This window comes from Rhipicephalus microplus, unplaced genomic scaffold, assembly GCF_043290135.1.
Source record: "Rhipicephalus microplus isolate Deutch F79 unplaced genomic scaffold, USDA_Rmic scaffold_647, whole genome shotgun sequence".
Lineage (NCBI taxonomy): Eukaryota > Metazoa > Arthropoda > Arachnida > Ixodida > Ixodidae > Rhipicephalus > Rhipicephalus microplus.
The window spans coordinates 25,001-33,232 of record NW_027465205.1 but is presented as its reverse complement, the minus strand read 5'-3'; the positions used below and the strand labels follow the sequence as shown (position 1 = coordinate 33,232).

Genomic DNA, 8,232 nt, shown 5'->3' with positions numbered 1-8,232 from the left:
GGCCGAGTGAGTGCTGGCACTCCGGTGAAGCCAAGGAGCGCCAATTCGTGCACGATATCGGCGTCTTTCGACGTGCCCGCCGGCCACCGCCGCACGAGTACGGCAAACCGCGTCTGCCGGGGCGGGGTTCGCGACGCGTACGCAATAGTGGGAACCGTCGCTCGGATGTTCGTCGTCTTTGGCCGAGCGAGTGCTGGCACTCCGGCGAAGCGAAACGGGGCCGATTCGGGCACGATATCGGCGTATTTCGACGTGCTCGCCGGCGACCGTCGCACGAGTACGGCAAAGCGCGTCTGCCGGGGCGAGGTTTGCGACGCCGACGAAAAAGTGGGAAGCGCCGCTCGGATCTTCGCCGTTTTTGCAGGAGTGAGTGGCGGCCCTCCTGCGAGACCAAGAAGCATCGACTCGCGCACGATATCGGTGTCTTTCGACGTGCCCGCCGGCCACCGCCGCACGAGTACGGCAAACCGCGTATGCCGGGGCGGGGTTGGCGACGCCGACGCAAAAGTGGGAACCGCCACTAGGATGTTCGCCGTTTTTGGCAGAGTGAGTGCTGGCACTCCGGCGAAGCGAAAGAGCGCGAATGCGCCCACGAAAGTGGCGTGTTTGGACGTGCTTGACGACGACCACCGCAGGAAAACGAAAAACCACGTCAGCCGGGGCGAGCGACCCATGGCGGTCTGGGTGCTTATCGCTGCTATTATAGGGGCACCCCGGCAGACGCAAAAAAAAAAAAAAATTTTTTTCGACATTCTTTTTTGCTCGTCGACCTCGGGTGACCCAGGTCGCAGTGGGAGCCGCGCACGAAAGCGGCGTCGCGAGACGGCTTCGCGGTCGCTAGTCGCACGAGCTCGGCAACCGCGTCTGCCGGGGCGGAGTTCGGGACGCCGACGGCTAAGTGGGAACCGCCGCTCGGATGTTCGCCGTTTGTGGCCGAGTGAGTGCTGGCACTCCGGCGAAGCCAAACGGGGCCGATTCCGGCACGATATCGGCGTCTTTCTACGTGCTCGCCGGCGACCGTCGCACGAGTACGGCAAAGTGCGTCTGCCGGGGCGGGGTTTGCGACGCGTACGCAATAGTGAGAACCGTCGCTCGGATGTTCGTCGTCTTTCGCCGAGCCAGTGCTGGCAATCCGGCGAAGCCGAACGGAGCCGATTCGGGCACGATATCGGCGTCTTTCCACGTGCTCGCCGGCGACCGTCGCACGAGTACGGTAAACCGCGTCAGCCGGGGCGGAGTTCGGGACGCCGATGCGAAAGTGGGAAGCGCCGCTCGGATCTTCGCCGTTTTTGGAGGAGTCAGTGGCGGCACTCCGGTGAAGCCAAGGTGCGCCAATTCGCGCACGATATCGGCGTCTTTCGACGTGCCCGCCGGCCACCGTCGCACGAGTACGGCAAACCTCGTCTGCCGGGGCGGGGTTTGCGACGCCGACGCAAAAGTGGGAACCCGCCGCTCGGATGTTCGCCGTTTTTGGCAGAGTGAGTGCTGGCACTCCGGCGAAGCGAAAGAGCGCGAATGCGCCCACGAAAGTGGCGTGTTTGGACGTGCTTGACGACGACCACCGCAGGAAAACGAAAAACCACGTCAGCCGGGGCGAGCGACCCATGGCGGTCTGGGTGCTTATCGCTGCTATTATAGGGGCACCCCGGCAGACGCAAAAAAAAAAAAAAATTTTTTTCGACATTCTTTTTTGCTCGTCGACCTCGGGTGACCCAGGTCGCAGTGGGAGCCGCGCACGAAAGCGGCGTCGCGAGACGGCTTCGCGGTCGCTAGTCGCACGAGCTCGGCAACCGCGTCTGCCGGGGCGGAGTTCGGGACGCCGACGGCTAAGTGGGAACCGCCGCTCGGATGTTCGCCGTTTGTGGCCGAGTGAGTGCTGGCACTCCGGCGAAGCCAAACGGGGCCGATTCCGGCACGATATCGGCGTCTTTCTACGTGCTCGCCGGCGACCGTCGCACGAGTACGGCAAAGTGCGTCTGCCGGGGCGGGGTTTGCGACGCGTACGCAATAGTGAGAACCGTCGCTCGGATGTTCGTCGTCTTTCGCCGAGCCAGTGCTGGCACTCCGGCGAAGCCGAACGGAGCCGATTCGGGCACGATATCGGCGTCTTTCCACGTGCTCGCCGGCGACCGTCGCACGAGTACGGTAAACCGCGTCAGCCGGGGCGGAGTTCGGGACGCCGATGCGAAAGTGGGAAGCGCCGCTCGGATCTTCGCCGTTTTTGGAGGAGTCAGTGGCGGCACTCCGGTGAAGCCAAGGTGCGCCAATTCGCGCACGATATCGGCGTCTTTCGACGTGCCCGCCGGCCACCGTCGCACGAGTACGGCAAACCTCGTCTGCCGGGGCGGGGTTTGCGACGCCGACGCAAAAGTGGGAACCGCCGCTCGGATGTTCGCCGTTTTTGGCAGAGTGAGTGCTGGCACTCCGGCGAAGCGAAAGAGCGTGAATGCGCCCACGAAAGTAGCGTATTTGGACGTGCTTGACGGCGACCGCCGCAGGAGTACGAAAAACCACGTCAGCCGGGGCGAGCGACCCACGGCGGTCTGGGTGCTTATCGCTGCTATTATAGGGGCACCCCGGCAGACGCAGAAAGAAAAAAAAAAATGGGGACATGGCGTGCGTCACCGTGCGGCTTCGCAGCGTTGCCGAAGTCGCCGAGCCCTTCGACTGAGCCGAACGGCGGACAGGGAACGTTGGTCGGCCGTTCTAACCTGTCGGTGCCACGCCGAGACGTCGTTAAGGAAAACCGCGTCGTGGGCCTCTACGACGCCGTCGAGTCGTTGTACGTTTGGTGTCCAGCGTGTCGGCGGCGAGTAGCGGACACGTCGTTCACGACTTCGGTCTTTCGCAGTCGACGCGAACTTGCGGAGAGTCGTGGTGCCTCACGTTTTCGGCAGAAACCGCGGCGGAATTTTCCCGTGCGTGCGCGCACGACCTCGGTGCTGTGCCGTCAGCGTAGTGTTGCACAAACTCGTGGCCTACCCAAGGTGCGGTACGTTTGCGGCCGTATCCTCGGTGGGAATTTCGTGAGTAGGGTCGCAAATTCTACGACCTCGGCGGGTTTGAGAGCGACGTAGACTTGTGGCACGCTCAACATGCCACACGTTTCGGGGCACACCCGCGGTGAAATTTTCTCGAGTACGCTCGTATTAGGGCCCAAGGAGGTCTGGGTACTTATCGCTGCTATTATGTGGGGGTTCTCGTGAGCGGCGTACGCGAAAGCGACCGGGTGTCTGATATGCGGCGGGCTTCGGCCTCGTCAAGCGTGTCCTCGGGTCTGCTCCAGGGGAATCCACGGCAGTCGTCTGCAGCCTCATCCGCTTGATGCGTTAGGGGCTGGTTGTCGGACGGTGCCGTTTTACCACGATATCGAGGTGTGTTCCGTGTCGTCCTCGGGCGATTCAGATGCGAAAGCGCCGAAGACGCGGGCGTGACCCGTCGTCTGGCGGCTTTGCAGTCTCGGCTCCGTTGCTAGTTCCGGCCGGTCCACCGACAGTGCAGCGGGCTTGGGCAACCCGCACGGCGCGACCGAGTCGATGCAACGAAAAAGAGCGAGCATGAACGTGCTTCTTGCCGCACGGCTCCCACTCGTCTTTCGGGAAGGTTGTGCCGTAGCGAGCTCGAACGCCGTCATCTCGGAGTGCAAAATAAGCGTGTTGGGGCGCCTGAAGGTGGCCTCCGCCGCACACAGACTGCGTCCGGCCCGCCGAGGGCGAGGACGGACGCGCAGTCGAACGATTACCTGGTTGATCCTGCCAGTAATCATATGCTTGTCTCAAAGATTAAGCCATGCATGTCTAAGTACATGCCGAAATAAGGCGAAACCGCGAATGGCTCATTAAATCAGTTATGGTTCCTTAGATCGTTTCTTCCTACTTGGATAACTGTGGCAATTCTAGAGCTAATACATGCAGTGAGCCTGGAGCCCTTTGGGTAACGGGTGCTTTTATTAGACCAAGATCGATCGGGTTTCGGCCCGTATTGTGTGGTGACTCTGGATAACTTTGTGCTGATCGCATGGCCACGAGCCGGCGACGTTTCTTTCAAGTGTCTGCCTTATCAACTTTCGATGGTAGGTTACTTGCTTACCATGGTTGTTACGGGTAACGGAGAATCAGGGTTCGATTCCGGAGAGGGAGCCTGAGAAACGGCTACCACATCCAAGGAAGGCAGCAGGCGCGCAAATTACCCACTCCCGGCACGGGGAGGTAGTGACGAAAAATAACAATACGGGACTCTTTTGAGGCCCCGTAATTGAAATGAGTACACTCTAAATCCTTTAACGAGGATCAATTGGAGGGCAAGTCTGGTGCCAGCAGCCGCGGTAATTCCAGCTCCAATAGCGTATACTAAAGCTGCTGCGGTTAAAAAGCTCGTAGTTGGATCTCAGTTCCAGACGAGTAGTGCATCTACCCGATGCGACGGCTCGGACTGAACATCATGCCGGTTCTTTCTTGGTGCACTTCATTGTGTGCCTCGAGATGGCCGGTGCTTTTACTTTGAAAAAATTAGAGTGCTCAACGCAGGCGAGTCGCCTGAATAAACTTGCATGGAATAATAGAACAAGACCTCGTTTCTGTTCTGTTGGTTTTTGGAATACGAGGTAATGATTAAGAGGGACGGACGGGGGCATTCGTATTGCGGCGCTAGAGGTGAAATTCTTGGACCGTCGCAAGACGAACTACTGCGAAAGCATTTGCCAAGAATGTTTTCATTGATCAAGAACGAAAGTCAGAGGTTCGAAGGCGATCAGATACCGCCCTAGTTCTGACCATAAACGATGCCAACCAGCGATCCGCCTGAGTTACTCAAATGACTCGGCGGGCAGCTTCCGGGAAACCAAAGTATTTGGGTTCCGGGGGAAGTATGGTTGCAAAGCTGAAACTTAAAGGAATTGACGGAAGGGCACCACCAGGAGTGGAGCCTGCGGCTTAATTTGACTCAACACGGGAAAACTTACCCGGCCCGGACACTGGGAGGATTGACAGATTGAGAGCTCTTTCTTGATTCGGTGGATGGTGGTGCATGGCCGTTCTTAGTTGGTGGAGCGATTTGTCTGGTTAATTCCGATAACGAACGAGACTCTAGCCTATTAAATAGGTGCGGGGTTCCCAGCACCTTACAACCTTCTTAGAGGGACAAGCGGCTCCTAGCCGCACGAAACAGAGCAATAACAGGTCTGTGATGCCCTTAGATGTCCGGGGCCGCACGCGCGCTACACTGAAGGAAGCAGCGTGTCTTTATCCCTGTCTGAAAAGACTGGGTAACCCGTGGAACTTCTTTCGTGATTGGGATAGGGGCTTGCAATTGTTCCCCTTGAACGAGGAATTCCCAGTAAGCGCGAGTCATAAGCTCGCGTTGATTACGTCCCTGCCCTTTGTACACACCGCCCGTCGCTACTACCGATTGAATGATTTAGTGAGGTCTTCGGACCGATGTCCGGCGCGGCCTTTCGGTTGCGCCGGTCTGTTGGAAAGATGACCAAACTTGATCATTTAGAGGAAGTAAAAGTCGTAACAAGGTTTCCGTAGGTGAACCTGCGGAAGGATCATTAACGGATTGTGAAGGGTGAGCGCCTCAGCTGCGTCTGCGCCCGACACTTTCTGCCGCTGACCCCGTTTGGACGCGGGGTCGGCTTTTCCCCACGGGGCTGCCTGAATGTGGAGCGGCACCCCGTGACAAATTGTTGCGCCCAGCGGACGCCAACACCGCGACCTTGGACGGTCGGCCAGGTGGCGGACGCGGGTACAAACGGCGCAACGCACTCATAGGTCGGCTTTCGACCCGCCACTGCACCGTGGCTCGAAGCGCTCGAAATGCGCGACCCGACCGCTGCGGGACCGCCTAGTACTGTAAACAGGAGCGGCGGAGCGCGAACGGCGAGTCGTGGTTACGTCGGTAGAAGGCGAGGCTGCGCGTTCCCGAAACGCCAGCCGAGTGCCCTCCCGACCGTTCGAGCGTGCAAGAACGAGACCCGACAATCGCGCGGCGACTGCCAAGTACGAGAGGAACGGCACAAGCGTCGGCGGTCGGTCAAGGAACTGGCGATGTGACGGGTCCGCTGTGCACCAGTGCATACCGTCCCGCCGTCCGCGGCAAGCGCCTCCGCGTCCTCGGGTGACGGAGGCTGCCGGTCGGTTCTTGCAGGCGAGGGATCTCGCTGGCACCGGTTCGCGTTGACGCGCGGCCGGTCATGGCACGGCGATGCGACGGCCGAGGTGCGCAGTACTCGATGGAGGAACCGCACGCTCCGATGACCGTCCCGCCCTCCGCGGCGTATGCGTACCGACCGTAATGGTTGCAGCAGCGCCGGCCGGCTTTTGAATTCGCCACACGAAACACGGTGCGAGATCGCGGTTAGGGGAGCGTCGACGTTGCCAGGCGTTTTGCTTGCTGCCGAGGGAAAGGCGGCACGGCCACGTCGCGCTCGTCGCGATTAGCGGGTCTGCGCGCTTTGGGAAGGTGCCGCAACGACTTGCCGAAAGAGGAAGCACGGAAGAACGAGGGACTTGGACGTCCCGACAATTGAACGCACTTGCGGCCAGGCCCTTGCTGGCTTCGTTCTTCCGCCTCGAGTAGGCTCGTACGCGGCTCCGGCGCCGAAAGTGGTCCTTGGCACCGACTTCGGTGGACGTGGGAAGTGCCGCGCAAGTACGGCGCGCCTGGCTCCACCTGTTGGCTAAAGTAGGCAGCCGGATCGGCATTTTGGTGTGCGGTGGCAAACCGTGGATGCGAAAAAAGCTTGTGCGATTTCGTGGAACAAAAAGCGGGGGTCCCCCTTTTTATGCGGAGGAGACCGACCCGCCCGCCGTGGTGAACCGCGACGCCACGGTAAAAACGGGAGAGGCTTGTCGATGGGACCGTGCATCCCGCGCTCCACGGAGGCCGGGAGGCGGCCGCCCGAGGAAATGTGTAGCCGTCGAGGCCCGCATCTGCGTGCACTCTTATCCAAATGGGTGTACCGCAGGCATTTTCTGGTTAGGCGGGCCAATGAGAGCGAGCACACAACGATACCTACGGGTCCGGCTTGGAGAACCGGCTTCGACGCCTCCCGAGTATTTATAGAGGGGTGGACCACGAAAGCACTCGCAAGTAGCGGAAGCGAAACGCCGTCCGAAACACACCGTTTGCTCGATTTGCGGCAGCCGAAAAAGGCGCGGCAGAGTTTTGGAGTCCAAGCGTGCGCTGAAAAGCGCCCTTCTTGGCCACTGTTTGGCCGAGTGCCAGAAACGTTTGGTTTTGACTGTACGGAATTGAACAAACACTTTTTCACGACTCTAAGCGGTGGATCACTCGGTTCTCGGGTCGATGAAGAACGCAGCCAGCTGCGAGACTTGGTGTGAATTGCAGGACACACTGAGCACTGATTCTTTGAACGCACATTGCGGCCTTGGGTCTTCCCTTGGCTTCGTCTGTCTGAGGGTCGGATCACATATCAAGAGAGCCTTCGGCGCACAAGGGAACGTGAGCCGTCGACTCGTTTTGACCGCGTCGGCAACACGGACAGCACGCTGAACACCTCACAGCGAGCGCCAACAGCGGCCACTCAAGGGCGAGACGGTGGCGACCGTCGTGCCAGAGCCCAACCGAAACGGGGGCGACCGACTGCATTGAGGATGTGGCACCTCGTTGAGACCGCCGCAGGACTTCGAGTCGGAAGGAAGCCTGCAGGGAAAGTGCGGTCGAGGTTGCGTACTCCTCTCTGCGACCGGGCGCGCAAGAGCTGCGAGAGCCACGGACGCGCAACTTTAACGCACGGTAAACACGAGGAGCGAAAGCCGGCCAGCAAAGCTTCTCCAGCCGTGCGCAAAGTGCGCGAGATCGCAGCCTTGCGTTGCGCTTGTTGCCCTCGAAGTAAGCAGGGTGTCCCGTAGACCGGGCGCTCGAACACGCTGCGGGGCCGTGCCTCCTCCAGGCTTTGCCGCGCGAACAGGGAACGTTCGCGCGCAAAGCGCAGGGAGGTGAGGAGGCTGCGCCCGACGTTTGCGGTTCGCTGCGTACGCGGTTGATGCGGAGAGCACGGCGCGACGACTTGCCGCGAAGCGGAAAAAGTCTCCCGCACGAGTTGGCGAAACGTTGGCGAAGCTTAAGGCGTTCTCGTCGTAGTCCGCCGTCGGTCTAAGTGCTTCGCAGTTCCCGTCCCGTTCAAAAAACTGGGCCACTCCAGTTGGGGCGGGGGCGACGCTACACGAGACGATGCCTCTCGCCAGGCTGCGTGGCTGCCCTTGCGGC

The 8,232-nt window shown here is 60.2% G+C and overlaps 2 non-coding genes across 2 annotated transcripts; both read left to right on the top strand.

Moving 5' to 3' along the window:
- Positions 1 to 3,739: 3,739 nt before the first annotated feature.
- Positions 3,740 to 5,554, top strand: LOC142795396 (small subunit ribosomal RNA). The gene has a single exon (XR_012892999.1). It is a non-coding gene; the product is annotated as a small subunit ribosomal RNA (ribosomal RNA).
- A 1,719-nt stretch (positions 5,555 to 7,273) lies between these two features.
- Positions 7,274 to 7,426, top strand: LOC142795394 (5.8S ribosomal RNA). Its single transcript, XR_012892997.1, has one exon. It is a non-coding gene; the product is annotated as a 5.8S ribosomal RNA (ribosomal RNA).
- The last annotated feature ends 806 nt before the right edge of the window (positions 7,427 to 8,232 follow it).